Source organism: Chlorocebus sabaeus, chromosome 26, assembly GCF_047675955.1.
Source record: "Chlorocebus sabaeus isolate Y175 chromosome 26, mChlSab1.0.hap1, whole genome shotgun sequence".
Lineage (NCBI taxonomy): Eukaryota > Metazoa > Chordata > Mammalia > Primates > Cercopithecidae > Chlorocebus > Chlorocebus sabaeus.
The window spans coordinates 53,753,010-53,775,845 of record NC_132929.1 but is presented as its reverse complement, the minus strand read 5'-3'; the positions used below and the strand labels follow the sequence as shown (position 1 = coordinate 53,775,845).

General features: G+C 51.6%; 1 protein-coding gene across 2 annotated transcripts in view; it reads left to right on the top strand.

The window, feature by feature from the left end:
• Positions 1–22,836, top strand: part of LINGO1 (leucine rich repeat and Ig domain containing 1) — a 207,317-nt gene that overhangs the window by 128,456 nt on the left and 56,025 nt on the right. For both annotated transcript variants that reach the window (XM_008015742.3, XM_008015739.3), the window contains 2 exons: positions 1,043–1,224; positions 14,843–14,928. The gene's annotated coding sequence lies outside the window, so the exon portion shown is untranslated. The remainder of the gene's footprint in view (positions 1–1,042; positions 1,225–14,842; positions 14,929–22,836) is intronic.

The following is a 22,836-nucleotide window of genomic DNA, read 5'->3' as shown; positions in this document are numbered from 1 at the left end:
GGTCTGTAATCTGGACCCTACGATGCCGCAGCATGGGTGAGGGTGACAGATGGGAGTGGGCCTCATACACCCCGCAACCCAACCCCCACCTGCACCCATTTCTCAGTTTTCCACCTCATTATTGAAACGGAAACATTCCTCAGCACCACTGCCGGCCTCTTCGTTGATCGTTTTTAAGGGCTGTGTACTACTCTCTTGGCAGGGGTGCCGTGAATCACTCCGTCATCTCTATTGTGGAGTGTTTAGGCAGCCTGCAGTGTCTTCTGTTATAAATAACGACTCTGTGCCCAAGAGGCTTCCCCTCTGAGCGACAGTTTTCCGGGACAATCTCAGGACATTCATTGGGGCTGCTTTGCTAGGGGGGGCTGAGGGAGGGTCCAGTGGCAGTGGCTGGAGGAGGCAAGTCCCTTCAAGGGTGGCCTGACACCCTTCCCCAGGGACATTCCCTTCCCCAGGGACAGCCCAACCCATGGCAGCATGGATATCAGGACAGCAGGACACTCTGCTAGTGATGAGCATGATGGGAAAGCACGAGGCCATGATGGGAAGGGCAGTGGGTACTATGGAGGATCAGGGCCAGGAGTTGGAGGAACTGTGTTTGCCTTTGCCACCCTCTCACTGTGTGACCTCGGGCAAATCCCTTCTCCTCTCTGGACCTCAGTTTTTCCCGTGCACCGTGGCCAGGAGGCAAGGGTTGATCCAGAGCTGTGTTGTCCAGTGTGGTAGCCACTGGTTACATGTGGCTGTTTAGATTTAAATGTAAATTAATTAAATTAAAACAAAATTAAAAATCAGTTTTTAATCACACTATTCACATCGCAATATCCACATGTGACGGTGGCTGCCGTATTGGACGGTGCAGAGGCAGAACATTGTCATCATGGTGGAAAGTTCTGTTGAACAGTGCTGGTCTAGAGATGCTTTCAGGGATCTTCCTTTGGTCTCACCTTCACCAAGGTGTGGCCACCATCTGTCCTACCTCCTGTACCCCTCGGGCCCCTTGTGAACCCTACCACTCACTCTTGTTTCTCTTCTTTTCTAGGGATCTTATGACCATGACCTGGCTACCTTGAGTCTGTGGGGCTACACAGCCTTCAGCCTGCATCTCCAGGGCTCCGACTCTATCCAGCTCCTGGACCAGCTCCCAAGTCTACTCCTGACCACAGTCTGGGCCAAGGGGACTCCTCAAGCTTTGGGACCCAGCGGGACACAGCAGCAGTCAGGGTAGGTGGCATCCCCCCCTACCCATTCCCTGGCTCCTGGGGATATCCAAGCCTTCTTGGTCCCTAGAACAAAAGGGATACCTTTCTGCACACTGTATCTGTCAGGATCCCTTTGATTGTAAGTAGCAAAAAACAAAAACTAAAACAAACCCTATTTCATTAAAATGAAGTTATCAGCTTATGTAACCAAAGTGTTTGGTGGTAATATGGGCTTCAGGCAGGGCTTGATCCAGTGGTTCAAATGGTGCAACCAGAACCTGGTTTTTGTCTGTATTCCTTCATTCCTCTCCTTGATGATGGCTCCATGCTTAGTGGCATTTGGCATGACATAGTCAAAAGATGCCTGACAGCAGTTTCTGGGGTAACATGCTTCTAGGTTTAGATCTAGGGTTGGGGGTGGAGACAAAATCTTCCCTGATAGAACAAATAGAAGTCCTCGAGTTGATCTCAGGGTCCTATTGGCAGCATTCAGCTCATTCTGAACCTTTAACTGAGTCCACAGGACTTAGAAACACTGATGAACTGGGGGTCACAGTCTGTCCTTCCCCAACCATGTGACCAGGAATGTTGGATGAGTGTTTCCCAAAGGAATCTTGGGATCCTGCTGACAGGAGAAGGGAGACTCCTCCCCAACTAGGGAAGGCAAATAACAAATAATCATTCTAGATGGTGTCATAGATGGATGTGGACGTGCTGTGTGTCCTTGGACAAATCTCTATGCCTCTCTGAGCTTCAGTTTTCTCACCTGATAATGAACCTCACCTGGAGGGGTGCTGAGAGAACTACCTGAGATGATGTACAGAAAGGACTGACATCTGGCAGTTTCTCAGTAAATCCTTGTTCCCTTCCCCTTCTTGCTTCCCTCTCCAGGAAGTTTGGGACATCGCCGGTTTGGTTTTTCTGTTTGTTTCTTTCCTTTTTTTGAACTTGGAAGGAGCTTCCAGGGTGTATTGTGGATCAGAATCCTCACAGGCAGAACCTGAGACAAGGATTTGCGTACACGAGCTGTATTGAGGGCAGGGCCTCAGGGAAAGGGAGGAAGAGAAGAGATTGGGGTAGGAACGATAGCACAGGCAAAGTTGGGCCTTGGGCTGGTCCAGGGAATCCTGGAGCATAATTCACCCACAGAATTACCCTTCCCACCCCCTACAAGGAGGTCGGACTTTTGGGCCCCTGTATCCATCAGTCATTGGCAGTGAGCCACCCATGGGAGGGCCTGGATTGCCCAGGTGAGGTGGCCCCCATTTGTGGAGGGCAGTTCTCTAGAAAAGGGGGAGCATTGAGCTGCAGCAGCCCACCCTCAGGGCAGCTGGGGAACAGGGTGATGCACTGGCCATAGAGGGCGTCTGGGCAGCCCACCCTTTAGCGCAGGGAGGCGGAGCCTGTGTCCCTGCCTGGCCAGTTCTGGACCTCCTGAGTGTGTTGTCTCCTCTGGTTTTTGCTCCTCCTGCCTCAGAGTGCCGGTGCCTTCTACCATAAGGGGCTGGTGATGGTATGGGACCTTGGCCCCTCCTTTGGAGAAACCTCTTCCACACCCAGGCTCTGCACTTGCCCTCCACCTCTGCTGCTTCTCCTCTAGTAATTCCTCTCCTCTCCTCTGAACCTTCACCTGCAGTTCCCCCAGCCCGTGGTTTTCTGCATTAGTCCATCTTCCAGCTCCACCCTTTTCACAGATGAAAGACCAAGGCCCAGTGTGCATTTCCTCATGCATACTCTGCTGGTCACTGCATCCCAGCACCGAAGTGCATTGCTGTCTTTGTCTTGACTGCCAGGAAGCTCATAGTCGGTTTGTGGCCCATTTCTGATAAGTGCCCAGGATGCTGTGGCATGCAGTTGCTTAATAACCTTGTCTCTGGCTTCTTCTTTCTCATTGTTGCTTTGTCCTGTTTTCTTCCTCTGTTTTTCAGCATGTGCTGCTTCTGTTGTTCTCAGCAGCCTCCAATTCTTTCGGAGGGAGATGGGGTATAAATAACCAACAGGGGTGGGAAACGAAGCATTCAGTGCTGACTGCAGCCAAATGCTGGGCCCTTGCCTTCCTAGGGGCAGCTCGGGTTGGGGGATCTCCCCCAGGCCCAGGGCTTAGCCTGTCCCCAAGGAACACTGAAGCCTGCCGCGGTGACCCCAGTACAGTGCTCACTCTGCCCTCCGAGGGTCGGGACTAGCATTGTTCTGCTGCCCGCCCTCTTCCCTCCCTCTCCCCATCTTATCAGAAGCTAATGAAAGAGGCTAGGAAACCCAATCCTCTGGTAATTACATTTACTTAACGGGTATTCAAGTGGAGTAATGAGAAGTTTAATGCAGTGATTAGATTTTTCTTTAATTAATTAAAATGAGAGCCATGTGTCTTGACAGCAGACCAACTTGACCCTCTGCTTGAGAGTAGCAGAGACAGTGGGGGGCTTGGCTGGGTGCGTGGGGGGCTCAGGGACAGGTGCTGCCTCCTGCCCTGGCCCTGCTGTCTTCAGAGGCAAGCGCAGCTCTGATGCCCATCCAGGCCAGTCTCTGAATTGGCCCTTGTTTCTGAGGTTTGTAAGTGAGTAGGCCTGGGTCAAACCTGGTCACCCAGGGCCAGGGTTCCAACAGCCCATGCCCTCGGAGAGCTGAAAACTGAACCAGGATGGAGGTCTCAGACAGGAGAGTCAGCAAGCGTGGCTTAAAAGCAAGGAGCCACTGGGCTGAGCCTGTCTGCAAGGATAAACTGAAGCCTGATGGTGGTGGCCCCAGGACAGTGCACTATGACTTCCAAAGGTCAGGACTAGCATTGTTCTGCTTCCCTCTTTTTCAAAAAAGGGATTTCAGGCCCTATGACAGGAGGAGGTATTTTAGGTTGTGCATCTCAATGCCATGTGCCAGCCAACACCTTCACTTTCTTGTTCAGCCAGACCTGGGTTTACCTCCATTGGCACTGGATCACCTGGGCAAATCGAATGGGGCAGTAGGTGGACAATTGGGAAATCTGACATAACCACAAAGTACTTTTTCACTTTGGCTTGGGAGTGCTTCCACGCTAGAAGGCTGACTGTCCTCACTGTGTATTTGAAGGCTAGGTGGGGAGGCAAGGAAGAGCTTCCCTGCTTGAGCCACTTCTGCTAGGGCAGAGGGAATCTGGAAATCCCAGCATAGCTGCCTGGAGTGGAGCATAGGACCAGCCTAGCCAGGATAGAAGGCACGCATAGTAGGGGCTCAGGAGACAGGCCCTGGCCCCTGGGGGGCAGGTTATGTTATTTTCAAAGCCCTGGGTAAGGTGGTAGAGAGTCCTGGGCTTTTCACAGTGGGGGACAGAAAATGTCCCTCATTAAGACTTGACCCCAGCCCCGCACTAAACCCTGGTCCTGGACAGATTGAACCTTGATCCTGGTTCTACAATGAGCCCTGATCTCAGTTGCACACTGAGCCTTGATCCCAGCCTCACACTGAGCCCTGATCCTGAATCAACTGAACCTTCATTCGGGTCCTACACTAAGCCCTGACCCCAGCCACACACAGAGCCTTGATTCAAGCCTCACACTGAGCCCTGATCCTGAATAGACTGAACCTTGATCCTGGTCCTACACTGAGCCCTAGACCACAGCCACACACTGAGCCTTGATCCTAGCCTCACACTAAGCCCTGATCCTGAACAGACTTAACCTTGATCCTGGTCCTACACCGAGCCCTGACCCTGGCCCCACACTGAGCTCAGCATTGTTGTGAATATGCCAATAGAGAAGCAAGTGCCAGGGTAGTAGGGGTAAATGGCCCTGTTTGTCCATTCCCACTGCCAAGTCTGCTCTCTCTGGACAAGACTCCTGTGCCAGGCCCTGCACTAGGCTCTGGAATTGCCTAGATGAATCAGCTATAATCCCTGCTCACAGGGCTAGTAGGGGCACAAGCAAACAGTTGATGAGAGCACCAAGTAATCAGAGCTGAGGTGGGGGAGGCCCGGGGGACTGGCAGGGACACGGCTCTGCATTCAGAGTGTTCCTCTGGCAACAGGTGGGAGATGGAGGTACTGGAGGCAGGGACCAGTGAGGGGGCTGCGATAGAGTCCCCGAAGAGGCAAGGATGGTGCCCATGGGCAGTTTAGGGAGTCTAGGGTAAGTGTTCCCCCAGCATAACTGACTGTGACCCCCCAGACCACCTCAGCTCATGGTGAACCAAGGGACTTACCTGTGAGAGGGTTGATGGTGGGGGCACTGGGCTGATGATGACACCTTGCAAGGGAGGCAGGTGTATACATTCCATGGAAGAAGAAACAGAAGCACAGGCACTGCCTGATGCCCCTTGGCTTGAAATAGCAAGGCTGGGCACGCTCCCGAGTCTTGCCTGCCCCCAGGCCTACACGCTGGTATTGCTGGGGGTGAACTTGCAGTAGGAGCTGGGGGCTTCTTTATGATTCCTCCACTCTCGCCTCGGTGAACATAGCCTGGGCATCAGTGGGAGCAGGGGAGCCAGCCAGGGGAGTCTGGGCCAGTCAGCCTGGCATCCAGGGCTGGGGCAGGTCTTCCAGCACAGTTGAGGTTCTTGGAGCAGGGGGAGTGGGGAGGGCCTCAGTTGGGTGGGGGACGGGACATCAGGCTGAGGCCTCCGACCACAGACTCAGGGCTTGGGACTAGCCCAGGAAGGAGGATCTTCTGCCTCCTTCACCCTCCCCTCCCCACTCCGGGTCCCACCCCTGTGGATTTCCAGGCACTCACACCCATTCCCCTCCTGCCATGCTCCAGCTGCTTCCAAATAGCTGGGCTAGAGAAGCCATCCACACAGCCGCCTACCGCCCACCTGGGGAAGCCCAGGCCCCGGGAGGGTCGGGACCTGCTCAGGATCATGGGGCTCTGCCTCCTGCATTGAGGAGTCTGAAATCCCATTATCTTGAATTTACACTTTTACTTATTTATTTTTTAAAAATGAGGCTCACTGTGTTGTCACCTAGGCTGGAGAGCAGTGTTGCAATCATGGCTCATGGAAGCTTCAACCTCCTGGGCTCAAGTTATTCTCCCACTTCAGCCTCCCGAGTAACTGGGACTACAGGTGCACCACCATTCCTGGCTTTTTTTTTTTTTTTTTAAGATAGGGTCTTATTATGTTGCCCAGGCTGGTCTCGAACTCCTGGCCTCAAGTGATCCTCCTGCCTCAGCCTCCCAAACTGTCAGGATTACAGGTGTGAGCCACTGCACCCTGCCTAAAGTTATACTTTAAACAAGGATTCTATGTGTTTGAATACCTGGAGGCCTTCAAGGGCGTGCGTACACACAAGTTCACTGGTACACAGGCAGATCCCCCCCCCAGGGAGCACCATGCCTGAGACATGTCCACTGCCTCCCTGGGTTCCAGGTGCCGTAAACCACTGTCTCAGTTAGTCCCCTCAGCAGTCTGTGAGGCTGGGTTATTCGTCCACAGGTGAGGAAGCCAAGGTCCTGGAAGTAGGCCACAGCCACACTGCTAACTGCAAAGGCGGAGCTGACCTGACAAGCTCAGATCCTCAGATCTCGGGCAAGCTGCCTCCTCCGCAGATCACACCTTCCTTGCTGGGCTGGAGGCACAGCTCCTCCTCCGTCTTCCTCCAAAGGCCTCTAGCATGCCCACCCACCCCATCCCCTGCGGCCTCCCACCTTGCTCCAGCCACAACCAATGACTCTTACCCCCACTCCCCACAGCCACCCCCTCCAGGCCCTTGCTCAAGCTGCCTCTGGCCCCTGGAGCTTCCCACCCCCCACTCTATCTGCCCACACCCTCCATCCTTCTAGGCTGGACCCAGGTGCCACTGCCTTCGTGGAGACCCTGTGCACACTCACCCAGAGTGTACACACTCGCTCAGATCCCCGAGCCCTCCCTGGGCACTGCCTTGAGCTTGTTGCCCAGCCCCTTCTAGACTCCTGGCCTCCCTGTGTCTGACTTGGCAGCTGCGTGGAGGGCAGGGGAGTCTCTTTGCCCTAGCTTCCTGGGCCAGTTGACCCCTGGGCCTGGCACACAGTAGGTGCATGGGAGGTCACTGGGGTCCTTGCGTGGAGAGGGACTGCACCTCTACAAACCCATCCCTTTCCTTAGCAGTCCTGGATCAGCTGGCTGTTTTGGGGCTGGTCCCCACCCCCAGCCCAGCTCCTCCGCAGGAGACCAGCCCTCAGGGTCCTAATTTAGTCCTGGCTGGCTGGGGGCGGAGGCTGACTTCTGACCCCAACAGACCCTGGTGCACCTTACACCGCGCCCAGGTTCTGCAGTGGTGGGGGAGTGGTTGCGGGGAAAGCAAATCCCAGCTTTGGGCTCACAGGCCAGTCTTCGGGCCTGGCAGGTACAGGGACCAGGGTTTTCCAGCCCTATGTGCTAAGCACTAGTAGAAGGCTGCATGGGACCCTCTGCCTACGTCCACTTACCCTTTCTAATTACTGGCTGTGTGAGCTTGAACAAGTCATGTAACCACTCTGTACCTCAGTTTCCCCATCCGTTAAATGAGATGATAATAAACCTATCTCAGAGGGTTGCTAGGAGGATTCAATGAGTCAATACAATGCAAGGCACGTTGCACAGCCCTCAGTGAATGGTGTGCACTTCCTAAATGTTGACTATCACCACTGTTACTTGTTATAGGAGCAATGGGCCCACGAAGGTGGAGTGTGGGGGAGTGTTTGGGGAGAGTTTCCAGAAGGGGTGACACCTGAGCAGTTACTTAAAAGGTGAGGCACAGAAGGCAGGAAAGGACATTCCAGGAAGAGGGACCCATACAGGACAAAGGCCTAGAGGCAGCTTGGGGGACATGTAAGGGAGTTGGGAGCATCTGGATTTAAGGTAAGACTGGAAAAGGGGAGACCAGAGCTGGGGGTGCCCAGAGGCTGTGTCCTTAGGGTCCTAGGGTGTCACGCTAGGGAGTTTGAACTTTGTCCTGCAGCCTGTGAGGGGTTATGGGAGGAGGAATTTTTTCTTTTTTACCATAAAAGCAATATTTGCTCAAGCACGATTATAAAATGGAAACAATATAGAAGTGTGTCCTGTAAAATAGGAAAGTCCCCCTTTGCCTTTAAAGCCCACTCTGCCAATGTCCCACTGCTGTTGGCCTGGTATGTTTCCTTTCAGAACATTTTCTGTGCTGTTGCAAACATATTTATTGTGTATTACTAAGAAAGGAAACGGAATCATATTATGCACATTACTCCACCAGTTCCATTTTTCACTTCCCAGTATATTGTAGGCATTAGTCAATGTCACGGCACCCAGATCTGCCGTGTTCTTTTTAATCGTTGCCTAATATTCCATTGTTTATACAAAGCATAATTTATGTAACTAGTCCTGGGTTGATGGATATTTAGGTTGTCTTCCATTTTTCACTCTTGCAAATAATGCTTCGGGGAACATCCTTGTATATATCTTGCTGACACCCGTAGCCTTTCCGCAGGATAGATTTCTAGAAGCAGAGTGGCCGGGGTGAAGGGTCTGCCTGCTCTGTTTTTAGAGCAACCTTGCTCTTCCCAAGGTTGGGCCAGCTAACGCTGCCCCCTTGGTATCCGAGAGTGACCATTTCCCCACACTGTCCTCTGCATTGAACATTCTCAATCTTTCAGATATCTGCCGATCTAGAAAACTATCTCGTTATGGTCTCCACACTCACTCCGCTCCTCCACAGTGAGGCTGGGTGTCTTTTTGTGCAGTTTCTGCCCATGGGTATTTCTTCCTCTGTGAATGGACTGTTCACATCCTTTGCCCATTTTTCTTTTCTTTTTGCCTTTTTCTTATTGATATAAAAGAGCTTTTAGTGCATTAGGAATTTAAAAAAACTTTTGTCTGTTTTGTGTGTTGGAAATATTTTCCCTAGTCTGCTGTTTGTCTTTTTTAACTTTGTCTGTGGTATCTTTGGCCATAGAGAAGCTTTAGATCTTTATTTAGTCAAATCTGTCAGGCTGCTCCTCAGGGCTTCGGAGTTTCGCGTCTGGCCTAGCGAGGCTTGCTGGGCTGGTTTTAAGTGGAGCGGGGATGAGGTCATATTTGTGACTGGGAAAGGCCGTCCTGATTGCCACTGTGTGGATGGGGGTGACTAGGGGACTGCAGGTAGGAGGATAGGAAGCAGCTGAGACCCTTGTGTCCAGAAGGGGGTGGGAAGAATTGGGGAGAAGATGAGTTTGAGAAATATTCAGGAATTGGCTGACTGTGGTGATAGGATGCGAGGTGGGAGAGGGAAAGAGGGGACTCTGGAGTGATGCTTGGGTGTTTGGCTTGGGGGGCTACAGACCTGATGCCACCACCACCCTGAGTTGGGGACAGGACTAGGGAAGGAATTGCATGCAGGTGCACATGAGTGGTCACCTTGGCAGGGCCACGTGTACATAGGAGCACATACATGCACACATATGTACATGCTTGGAAATTCTGGAGACTGGTGCCTCTGTACCGTGGCCCCGTGGGCGTCTGGTTTTTGTGAAGTACCTGTTCTCTACCAAGTACTGTACGAGACACTACACACACACACACACACACTTTAATCTCTACTGCCATATGAGTATGGCATTAGAGATAGGGAACCAGTCCCAGAAAGGGTAAGTAATTTGCTGAAGGTCACAGAGTTAGTAAGTGGCAGAAACAGGAATTTTTCTCCATCTTGGATCTAACCACCCACAGACAGAATTTCTGCCAATGGCATTGGGGAGGAGCTTCCATTCATTTCCAACCTCACCACCGCGGTTTTATCAGGGACTCTTAGGGATGAGTGCTGGAGCTGGACTGCCTGGGTTTGAAACGACCCCATTCCTTTCAAGATATTTCACCTTTCCATGCTTCAGCTTCCCCATCCTGGAAATCAGGATGGTCAAGGTACCCGCCTCGAGGGCATGTGTGGGAAGCAGATGAGTTAGCAGAAGGAAAGCGCTTAGCCCAGGGGGCTCACTGGGTGCGATTTATGGGGACCATGATGATTATGACAACCACAGTGGCAATGGTGTTCACCCCTCACCTGGGTGTCTGCCACTTTCCCTCCTCCACTCCCCTCCCCTCCACCCTCCCTCCGCCTGTCCCCTCTTTCCTGTGCCAGCTCTTCCTGCATTCCCATAGGCGCTGCCTTCACCATTTGCCTCTGAACCTTTGTCCTCTGTTTTCAGCCCCCCACACCCTTGGCAGACAGTGAACTAAAGCCCAATCAATCAGCAAAAACCATTCAAGGGAAAACGATTCATGTTGCATTCAGGGACTCCTCCCTCAAAGCGATTCTAGCCAGGCATTTTCCAAGAGCCTGTGCATTCATCCCAACATTGCCTGGGCCTCTGTGAATCAGACCATAAAGTCGAAGCCTACAACCCCTTCCTCCCTGAGTGAGATGCTCAGTGGACTTTGGACCTGAGGGTCTGAGCTGACCCCAGCCCAGCCAACTCCACTCTAGCCAGGAGCCATCCTTGCATCCCTGACCAGTTCCTTATCTCAAGCCTATCTGAGCAAATGCTGTAGCCATGATGGTGGACTCAAGGTGTCCAAGCAGGGTGAAAAGCTCAGCCTGCACCCAATTAAACATGTCTCCTTTACAAAAAAAAAAAACAAAAAAACAAAAAAAAAAAGCACAAACAAATAAACAAAAAACACCACACACACACAGAGAAATGACCAAATGTACGATTTTGAATTTCTCATCATCAAAATTAACTCCCAAGTAGATAGATGCTCAAGGCAAAGAATGGAGCAGAGACTGCTGGTTTCCTGGTGTGACTTTGTTTTCAGTTGCGCTGGATCAGTCACACCTGTTGATCTTGTAGGTGGATTCCACTGCCACCAAGGCTTACTTATTGGGGAAAGAGAGAAGTCGCAGGGGCATTTATCAACAGGAAGGGCTTTCCCTTGGGTTGCCTGCTAGTGCCCCTGTTATCTTAAGGGGTAGCCTCTTCTCCTTGTTTCTCGTGTTGTCCCACAGGAGCACACAACATTTAAGGTGATAATTGCCAGAGTAAAACACCAGTAAGTTCAAAATATAAACCTGCAATTAAGCTTGCAGCTCCAAGGCCCTGTGGCCTTGTGGAGTTTTCCTTATCCCCCTGAGTTGTGGACAAATGACTTGGGGGCCCCAGAACCTTTCTGGGAGCTGGTCCTAGACCCAAGTCAAGGATAGAGCTCTGAAGATGCCCCAGCCTTTGCCCTAAAGTCAAGTTCAGGCCCTCGAATGTAGGCATAGGCCCCAACTCTCATGGAGATGCCACCACCTGCCTCAGCTCACACCTCCCTTCTCCATGTGGGGAAGGTCCTTCTGGTGGAGCCCATTGCAGGGCCTGGAAGATCTCCCTTTTCCTTGTGGATACGGAACTCTTGAACTTGGGAACTGAGATTATTCTACCCCCGCTGAAATTTTAGTTACTTAGAGTCTCCCAAATGGGGCTTAGTTCTCTCATTCATAAAGTCATCCAAACATGTTCTAACAACAAATGCAGCAAGGTGACCTGCCCCCAAAGGGGCACTTGGGATGTTGTAGGATAGGCAAGGTTGTGCCGCACTAACCGGTACTGTCTGAACTCTCAGCGATTTAATGCAACAAAGGCTCTCTTCCTTCCTCCGTTTACCACATGAACTCACATTCCATGCCCGGTGTGGGATGTGGGCAGGGTGGTGGATCTCTGGTCCACACAACAATTCAGGGACCTAGGCTGCCAGGAGCTCCATCATCTTGTAGCCCCTTCAGAACATGTGACTTCCAGTCACCATGGCAGAGAAGAGACAATGATGAGGTCTCGCACAGGCTCTGAAATGCTTTGGCTCAGCAATGACACGCATTGCTTTTGTTCACAGCCCGTTGGGCAGAACTTCTCATATGGCACAACTCTAAAGGGGCTGAGGAAATGCCAAGGAAATGTGCTGACATTCAGTGAGCAATAAAATTCTCCGGTACAAAGGCTGTTATGGGACCATTTTCAGAGCCAGGTTTCAGAAGAGCCAAGGCCGTGACTCCTCTTTATTCTCTCCACCTGGGGCATATCGAGTGGTTGCTGTGGGCTGTGTAATATCCTGATCACATCTATACTGTCCAGAAGGTGAGGAAGAGGATGGGTTCTAGTGGGAAGCTAATCAGGGAGCTTCCAGATACAGAGTGTACAAGGACAATGCATCCCTCCATGGGTGTTGCATGTAGGGTTTGGCCAAGGACCTAGTCAGGTGTTCTGACTCCAGGACACCTGGGATCAAGGACTGGCTCTCCCCTTATTAACTGTGTGACCTTGAGCTAGTTGCCTCTCTCTACCTTAGTTTTCTCTTCTGTAAAATGGGAATATTGATAGCATCTCTGTCTTTTGGGGCAGTTGTGAGGACTAAGTGAGTTACTATGCATAAAGCACTCAGAATGGTGCTAGGCAAATGCTAAGGGCTCTATAAATGTTAGCTATCACCACCTCCACAACAGTCATCACCACCATCATTGCCATCATCATTATCCAGTACCAGATGCTATTCTAGGTATTGGGGGAATGAACACCAAGGTCTCTGCTTTCACGTGTAATGGAAGAGATGGAAAGTAAACAGGTAAATAATTTAAATAATTAAGATGTTTATCTCTAATAGCGATGGCGCTAAAAAAATAAATCAGGCACATGAAAAGATAGATGCTCATCATTATTAGTCATTAAGGAAATGCAGATTAAAACCACAATGCAGGCCGGGCGTGGTGGCTCACACCTGTAATCCCATCTCTTTGGGAGGCCGAGGCGGGTGGATCACCTGAGGTGAGGAGTTCAAGACCAGCCTGGCCAACATGGTGAAACCCCATCTCTACTAAAAATACAAAAATTAGCTGGGTGTAGTGATGCGCGCCTGTAATCTCAGCTACTCAGGAAGCTGAGGCAGGAGAATCACTTCCCCACCAGGGAAGTGGAAGTTGCAGTGAGCCGAGATCGCGCCACTGCACTCCAGCCTAGGTGACAGAGCGAGACTCCATCTCAAAGAAAAACGAAACAAACAAAAAAAAAAAACCCAAAAAACCCCACAATGCAATACCACTACATATCATTACATTGACTTTGAAAATGGCTAATACCAAGTGTTGGCAAGGGTACAAAGCCACTGGAACTCTCCTAGGTTGCTAGTGGGAATGCAAAATGGTATAGCCAACTTGGAAAACAGTTTGGCAGTTTCTTATAAAGTTAAAAATAGGCTTACCACACAACTCAGCAATCCTACTTTAGGTGCTTAACCAAGAGGAATAAAAACTTACATTCACACAAAAACCTGTATGTGAATACTTATAGTGGCTTTATTCATAGTCTCCAAAAACTGGAAACGACACAAATGCCCTTCAGCTGCTGAATGGATAAACAATGGAGTACTACACAGCAACAAAAAAGAAAGACATTTGGTTTCAAGAGGCAACACAGATATTAATCAATCTGAAATGCATTATGCTGGATGAACGAAACCAGACTCAGAGGGCTACGTTTAGATGACTCCATTTGTATGACACTCTGGAAAACGCAAAACGACAGGAACAGAAAACAGATCAGTGGATGCCAGGGGTAGGGGCTGGGAGGAGTTGACTACAAAGAGACAGCATGCAGGGATTTGGGGGTGACAGGATTGTTCTGTACCTTGATGACTATAGTGGTTACACAGCTGCACGCAGTTGTCAAAACTCATAGACTGTGCACTAGAGAGGGTCAGTTTTACTGTAGGATAATTATACCTCAATAAACCTGATGGAAAAAGTTTGCTGTGGGACTGTTGAAACAAGGAAAACCAAATGACAAGTCAGTCTGTCAGGACAGTGCGACGCAGTGAGGACGGCTTCCTCCAGGGTGAACTATGGAAGACTTTGGAGACTGTGAAAAGGAGGTGGTCACAGAGAGCTTTCTGAGGAGGTGGCAGGTTGCCGTGTGGCCTGGAGGGGAGGTGAGGGTGGCCCACAGATCAGGGCTGGGTTGGGCAGTGCCCTGTGGGCCAGGTTAGGGGGCTTCACCCTCCTCTGGGCATAGAGGGTGCCGCTGAGGGCATAGGCAGAGGGTGATTGAAGCACAGGTGTGGGCAGGATGGTCCAGGCGGTGGGAGGAAGGGAGATAGCACCTATGGCCATGTCTAGGATGAGTGATGGGGGTGCAGTGAAGAATGAGGAGGGGTGGATCGGGGAGTCACAGAGAGAGTGTTCCTAAGGGAGGTCAGCTGCCAGAGACCACAGGCTGAGGTGGGAGAGCTGGGGGGCTGATGGGGTCCTTGGGGACCTTGCTGAGGACATTGAGGGGTGCTGGGGCTGAGGACATTAGGGGTGCTGGGGCTGAGGACATGTAAGTGAAGCTTCCAGGAGGCAGAGGACAGATTTGTTGGTAGCAGTGGGAGTCTTAGAGAGAATGGGGTGGGGTTGTCTGTCTGTGTATCTGTGCACGTGAACAAAACTTGCAGAGTTGGGACTGACCTTTGGAGGATATGGAGAGACAGTGAGAAGGTTAGAGGCTTAGACAGGGCCTTGAATGCCAGGCCAGGGAGTTCATGCTCCTGAGGCTGTGATCGGTTAAGGGCTGGCCACTCCAGGGTGCTGGGGAGTGGGTAGGGATGGCACTGAGGAGCATGTGCTGTGCTGGGAGGCAGCACCTGAGCCCCACTAGGCTGGGCAATGGGGATCCACCGTGGGGAGCTGTGCTGAGGTGGGCCTCACCCGGGGTAGCAGGAAGCCCCATCTTTGCCCCACTAACCTTGCTCTTCCCCCACAGTGCATGCTGGGACCGCGACGGACAGGCTGCTGCACCCCAGGCCCCCAGAGGCCAGTCTGTTTGCCTCCCGACGCCATCTGACCCAGGTAGGGGAGACCGAGGCAGGCTCACCCTGCCTCATGCTTCCGTGCTGGGTGGGAGGCTCTGGGGGTGAGGACCAGGTCCCCCGACTCAGGCTGGCCTTTAGCGAATGAGCCCCTGCCAGGGGCCTTGGTGGGGGACACAGTGTGAGAGTTGAAGGCCCCCGCAGCAGAGGGGCCTCCTATGGAGGAGTTCCTGACGTCTGAGAAGGAAGGCCACCCCTCAGCCATTCTTCATCACCAGGCTGTGTCCCCGAGATGCTGAGAGGCACTGGGACACGCCATCCCTGCAACCCCAGCATTGTGTCCCGTGCTCACTGCATTTGCTCAGGCTGTTTTGCGCCACACACCCGCCGAGTGCCTTGGCTCAGAAGGTTTTGCTGTTCAGCTCCCTTTGCTGTCACCCGGCTTTTCACTGCCGCTGCAGTGCCTGATGGCGCTAACTCTGGAAGTTCCCAACTCTCTGTGGGACAGCCCTCAGCACCCGGAATGAGCCTGTCTCAACTTTCAGTCCCCCTCTGTGGTGGGCCTGAGAGAGGTCATTCCTCCGCCACTCCTGGACATCCCAGGTGAAGGCTTTCTGCCTGGTGCCATATCCAAGGGATAGGATGGGGTAGCAGGTAGGGTTGCCAGAAAAAAATACTGATGTCCAGTTAAATTTGGACTTCAGACAGACAACAAATAATTTTTCAGTGTAAATATATCTCAAATATTACATGGCACATACAATTTTATTTGCCAAATCTGGCAACCCAAGTTGGGGGGCTGAACCCCCAGTCTCCCTCCTCCTCTGGCCAGACCTCCTTGCTGGGCTCACCCTGGCCTCCTCAGATCAGCTGCCTCCAGTGGCTGTTGTGGGTGTCCTGGAGCCAGGGCCAACCAGCCTGCCCAGGCCACAATCGAGGGGCATTTCCTGCTCCCCCAGCTGCCGCAGGCTGTCCCTAGGACAGAGACCTGGCGGCTCTCACTGGGGGCTGGGGCAGCCGTCCTGGTCTTTGGGCATGCTGTAGGGTTCCTCGTCTTCCCCCATCTGGCTCTCTGACGGCAGAGTCCAGGCTGAGGAGGTCATGGGACAGGGCAGGTTGGGCCTTTGTGCCTGCGAACAGAGCTGAGAGACAGGCATGGAGCTGTGAAAGGAACCAGGAATAGAAAATTGCTTCATGAGCTTGGAACCCAGAGCACTTTGGGGAGCCAGAGTGGGGGTGGGGGTAACAGGGATGAGGCAGTGACAAGTTATGGAGGGCTTGGAATGGCTTACTTCTGCACCCTTTAATATTGGGGAGTCACAGAAGGTATTTTCTCCCTGAGCAGAATCATTTTTCTGATTATTAAGGTAATATGTTCTCTATATGTTATCTATCTATTCATCCGTCTATCTATCCATCTATCTCTTGGTATTTAAAGCATGCAGTTCAAGCCCCTTCTGTAGTCTTTTCCTGCCAAGAGCTAACACTGATAACTCATTTGATATGTCCCCTTCCAGACTTTTTTCTATGTACTTATCAACATATTTTAAAAGGAAAAACTTGGGCTCATATTAGTTATACTGTTCCAGCACTTGATTTTTTTACCTAACAATGTCATGTGGATCATCCCAGGTCCTTCCATAGAGTTCTTTCCCATCCTTTTACATCCCTTGTATGATGGTCTGCAAATTATTCATCAGTTATTAATCCTGTTGGCAGCCGTTTAGGTTGTTTCTGGCATTCGGTTATTTATAAACCTCACTCAGGGAACCTCTGGGTTTGCACATCTGTGTGTGCTTGTGCTGTAGTTCTTTTGGGAATGTTTCTGGAAGTGGACTTCCTGAGTCAGAGGGCACCCACATTTCCACATTTGATTTGTTCTCGAAAGCCAGATCAACCTGCAGAAGGTTGAGCCAATTTATGCTCCTACAAACTGTGTGCAAAATGCCCCATTCCCTCACCCTTGCCAATCACAGGAATTATTAATCACTTAATCCCTGCCAATTTGACAGATAAAAATGATTTTACTTTATGTTTCTTAGACTGCTAATGAGGTTGAGCATATTTGCATATGCTTGTTGGCCATTTCTGTTTCTTCACTTGCAAATTGCTTGTTCATGTCAAGTCCTCTGCTCCTGTATCCATTCATTCAGGAAGTATTTACTGAGCACCTACTATGTGTCAGACACTGTTTTGGTTAGGGACCAAACAGTGAACAAAACTGATGAAATATACCTGCTCCAAGGAATGTAAGCTGTGATGGAGGAGAGACAGACAAGGAAAAAATACAGCATGCATATGGGAGTGTTAAGTGCTAAGGAGAAAAATAACCAAGCAGAGGAGGGGGATGGGAAGTGTTGGGCAACTTGGACATGGTCATCAGGGAAGGTGTCTTCGAGAGGTGGCATTTAAGTAAAGACCTGCAAGAAGCGAGAGACTGAGTTGGGTGGATGTTTCGGGGGAATCGCCTTCCAGAGGGAACAGCAGGTCTGAGGACCCTGAGTCAGGAGCAGACCTGGCTTGTGGGGACATGGCAAGAAGGCTGGTGTGGCCGGAACAGGGTGAGTGAGGGAGAGAGTGGGCCATGCAGCTGAACAGGGACCACGCGCTCATCACTCAGGACCTGCAGGCCGCCTGGAGGACTTGACTGTTACCCAGAATGAAGTGGGGAAAGCCATGGAAGGTTCTGCATAGTGACATGGCATGATTGGAATTACATTTTAACCAGATCCCTCTGGCAGCTGTGAAGCAGGGAGATCTGACAGGAGGCTGTTTGTTGCAATGATCCAGGGAGGAGGCGATGGAAGCCTGAACCAGGGAGTCTTGGTGGAGGTGGGCAGAAGGGGATGGATTCCACATGCATGCTCAAGGTAGAGCCAATAGGATTTGCTGACAGATTGGATGAGGTGGTGTGTGAGAGAGAGAGAAGGGAGCCAACCATCACTCCAGGGGTTTTGGCCCAAGCATTTGGAGTGTGGGGTTGCCATTGATGGAGATGGGGAGATCAGGGAGGAGTGGGTTGGTGTAGGGGAGAGGAGTGGCTCAGTGGTGGACAAGAGTGCTGAACAACTATGAGTCATTTGGAAAAAATGGTTACATAATGTGTGGGACCCAGAGCACAGTGAAAATGGGTGACTTTATGTTAAAAAAAAATTAAGAATTTCAAAGTGGGAGGTGACAATAGAGCATTAAACCAAGCCTGGGGCCCTTCTGAGTGCAGAGCCCAGGTCACACACCTATGAGCCAGCCCTGGCAGTGGACTCATAAATTGTGAGATGCCTGTAGACAGCCTGGCAGAACCATGGAGTTGACAGGTGGATGTGTGTGGCTGGAGTCCAGGGGACAGGTCTGGGCTGGAGATAAAAATTTGGGGCCATCAGCATAAAGACAGTATTTAAAGCCATGATGTTGGATGAGAGCATCGAAGGAGAGTAGGTAGAAAAGACCAATGTCCCAGCCCCAAGACCTCCATCAGTTAGAGGGTGGGGAGCTGAGGGGGTACCGAAAAGGTGACTGAGAAGGAGCAACCAGTGAGATGGAAAAGAACCAGGCATGTAGGTCCTGGATGCCAAGGGCAAGACACATTTCAAGCACCTGTCAAATGGGGCCAAGGATGCAGACTGAGAACTGGTCACTGCCTCGGCAAAGGGGAGGTCACAGGTGACCGTGGTTTCAGCAATTGGGGGCGGCAAAATGCATCTTATTGATTTGCAAGAGCCAGTGGATTTAGAAGAGGTTAAGGAAATTAACTCCTTATTTGGCATATGTGCAAATCATTATTCACAAGTTTGTTTTTTTTTTTCCATTTAAGTTTATGGGATTTATTTAACCCCTTAAAAGTTTTAGATTGTCCTGTGTTCAAGTCTATCACTCCTTTCCTTTAGAGTTCCTGGCCTTACCCACTGCAGAATTTTAAAAATATTGGCCTATACTGTTTTCTGGTTGTTTATGATATTCACAAATATTTAAATCTCTAGTTCATCTGAAATGTGTTTCTGTGTGTGGTTTGAGGTAGGGATCTAAGTGGTTTTTTCCCAAATGACTCGCAGTTGTTTCAGCACTGTTTATTGGGTCAGCATCCTTTCCCTGCCGCTCTGAAGCTCCATTCCTGTCATCTGCCGAAATGTCCCAAAAGTCTCATGTCTGTCCAGGCCTCGCTGTTTGATTCCATTGATCTTTGCCTGGGGAGAGATTTAGGAAGTTGAGAAAATAGACCTGGTGATTGATCGGAGTTGGTGTGAGGAGGCGGGAGGAGTGGAAGCTGACACAGTTACCTTCAGTGTGGGAAGAGGCAAAGGGAAGTCAGGGACAACAGGAGCTCTCAGGACTCCTATGTGCTGGGCACATGGGGCCTGACTTGTCAGCCTGCACTGCAATTCTTCAAGGTTGGCGCTTTATCTCACCATTTGCAGATGAGAAAACTGAGGTTCTGAGAGGTTTCATCTCATGTCCAGGGTCATCGCCTCACAGGTGTGGGGCTGACACTGAAAGGCGGAGCTCTGGGTTCCCATGCCTGCCTTCTGTCCTCAGTGAAGCGAGAGGTGAGGAGGGCGTTCTGGAGGCTGGAAGGTCTCCAGGTGCAGAGTGCCCCCCAACACCCCACTCTGCATCCCTGCCTGCCATTTGGCTGGCTCTTGAAGGTTTTCCTATTCCAAAAGCAACCTGTTAAGACCAAAATACTCCTGGCAGAGAATCACATGTTAAGTTTACAGCTAACATCTTAATTATCAGTTAACTCCTCTGCAGGGATTAGCTGACAGCCAGCTGAGGACACTGAGTGGGGGCTGGTGTGATGTGTATCTGGGTTGGGAAAGGCCAGGAGGGGAGGGGTGAAAGGGGAGAGGTGGGTACCCAGCAATTCACAGCTTCACCCATGCCTGAAAGGGAGGCGGCACTGAGTCCATGTGTAGGGGAGGTGAGGAGAGCTGTGGAACAAGCACTGCGGGGGTGGGGGGTAGGGAGAGGAGTGGCAGCTTCTCTGAGGAAACTTGGGGCTGGGGTTCAGAGAGGGAGCTGGCTTCTGTTAGACACCTGCTATGTTCCTATACCCATGTGCTTGGCCTCAGGAGGAGGAGGAGGAGGAGGAGGCAGAAGCTCATCATGTGTTTGGTCTTAGGAAGGTCAGGAAATCAGCCGCCCATGAGCCACCTCAGGCCCAGCTGCCAGCAGTCACTCAGAGCCAGGACCTGTCTCTGACACCCACAGACCAGATCTGTCACCCAGCCCTGTGGTGTAGGAGGAGAGAGTGAGCCATCTGGGGCCTCCTCCAGTTCCCTGGGGGCCAGTCCACCCTGCCAGGGTCAAGGCTGAGTCTGTAACCACAGTCAGGAGGATCTGACCCTGGCGGTCTCGCCCAGGAGGGTGGCTGAGCTCCTTAGGCTGAACTGGGACACAGCAGGAGGCCCAGGTAGGTACCAGGCGGGGACCGCCTTCCTGCCCACTGCTGCTCCCCACCTCACCGCTGCATGGAGGCAGGGGGAATAGGAAGGAGAAGGGACCACTGGTCTAAAGCTGGGGCCTCTCTCCCAAAGGGGCTTCCTCCCCGCCTAGCTTCACTCTGCCCCAGGGCACTGATCTGTGACTTCAGGTGTCATCAAGTGTCTGAAGGTAACCTTGGCTTAGCCTTCCTGGGACCCTGGGGCTAACAGCAGCCCCTGCTTCCTCTCCATCTCTTTTCCCATGTCTTTTCTTCTCCTCCTTCCTCCCTTCTCACCCCATCTCCTCCCTATCCCTCTCCTTCTCTCTCCCTCTACCTTCTCCCTCTTCTTCCCTCTTCCCTGCCTTCCCCTGCCAGCCAACCCTGGCCTTGCACCTAGTTGCTGGCAGTCAGACACTGAGATATCAGACTTGCTTCTAGCTCAAAGCTGGCCCAGGTCCTGAGTAGCCCTGCAGTCAGGCACATGTCCGGCTGTTCCCTTGTTTTCACCTGCACACCCTCCCAGAGATGCTACAAGGGCTCAGCTGGGGAGAGGCCCTGCAGGAGGGGCAGGTGGTGATGAAGTAAGGCTTCTGGGAGGGGAAGAACTGTGTCTGGTGCCTGGGAAGCCTGAGAGAGTCTTCCAGGAAGGGGGCCCTGTGTGAGCAAAGGCTGGAGGGATGATAGACAGGGCCTGGGCTGGAGGCTCTAGGGGTGGTGCTTGTCCATCAAAGGAGACTGAGGCCAGATCCAGCAGGTGGACTTGATTCAGAGGCCCCAGGGATCTGGGGGCCTTGAGGCAGGAAACAGCCACAGAGCTGCCTGCATTCTTGTGCCCATCCTCCCTGCCCAGCAGCAGCTGGCCCCCGGCCGCCCTGGGTCCTGCTGCACCAAGTCTGGAGGCCTGGCTTCTCTGCCCAGTTCTGCCTCCAGCTTGTCAAGTGACTTTAGGGCAAATGACCCTGAGCCTGGGCCTCAGTGGCCTCACCTGAGACTGGGACCATAGCTCTGGACCAGAGGTTTTACAGAGTATGAAGTGTGCCGTGGGTTAACATGTTGCTGTGGTCACCATTGTGACTCAAGTGCCTGCCCTGAGATGCCAGCTCTAGGGACCACGGCTGTGCCTCTGGTAGGGCTCCACCCTCCCAGAGCTTCCACTCTTGTGACAGAGACAAATGTGTAAAATAGAGGTTGAAAATTAGAGACTGCAGACAGACATGGGGCTTGTGGATGTGTTGTTCCATTTTAAACAATTGGGTTTTAAAAAATTGAAATATAATCCACATGCCATAAAAGTCACTATTTTAAAGCATACAGTTCAGTGATTTTTAGCATATTCCCAATTGTGCAACCCTTACCACTATCTTAATTCCAGAGTATTTTCATCACCCCAAAAGGGTACATAAACCCTGTACCCTTTAGCAGTTACCCGCCATTCTCCCCCCCTCCCTGGCCCGGCAACCACGAATCCACTTTTGTCTCTTTGGATTTGCATATTCTAGACATTTCATAGAAATGGAATCATACAATATGTGGGCTTTTCTGCCTGGCTTCCATTGCTTAGCACACAGTTTTTAAAGCTCATCCATGTCCTAGTGTGTGTGTATCAGTACTTCATTCTTTTTTTTTTTTTTTCTTTTTTTGGCTGAATGATATTCCATTGTATGGCTATAACACATTTTGTTTATATATGCATTCATGGACATTTGGGCCGTTTTGACTTTTTGGCTATTATGAATAATGCTGCTATGAACATTTGTGTACAAGTGTTTTCAATTTTCCTGGGTCGACTTCTAGGTGCAAAGCTGCTGGGCCATAAGGTGATGTGGTTTGAAAGGCATTAGACAGGGGTGTGCTCTCCAGTTTGCGAGCTCTGCCCACTCCCTGGGCATTATCTTTGCCCCTTCACTCACTTTCATTCCCTCCCTGGCCTCTGTAGGCATCTATGTTTTCAGCCCTTGATTACTGAACAGTGATGGAGAGGAACATAGTGGGCTGTGGGAGCCAGAGAAGGCTCCTGACCCTGGGAGCAGTCCAGAGGGCTTCCTGGAGGAGACACAATCTGAGCACGCTTAGCATGTGTGGACATTTTCTAGGACAAAAGGAGTGAGGGAGAGTGTTCCAGGGTCTCCAGGGCCCAGCCAGGATGTCCTCTCTCCCTTCCTCTGGCGTGTACCTCTCTCGGTCTTCCCTGCCATTCACTCAGAGGACTACAAACACCTCGATGGGCTGGAGAGGTGAAGGGGGAAGATGAGGGAGTGAGATGAGCTGTGGCTCTGTGCTCCTGCTAAAGAGCTGGGGGAAAGGCTGTGGGGGGCAAAGGGAGGGGGGACTCAGCTAGGGGCTGGCAGAGTCTAAGGATCTGGAGCAGAGGCAACCCTAAGCCAGGACACTCCATGTCCTAAAGTGGCATCCAGTTGTCCTCGCTCTGGCCCGTGGTGGGAGCGGGTGAGAGACAGGATGGCCCTTGCCAGGCCTGCAGCAGAGGCGGAGGCAGAGGCCCAGTGGTGGCCCGGGCCAGAAGCTGTGCAC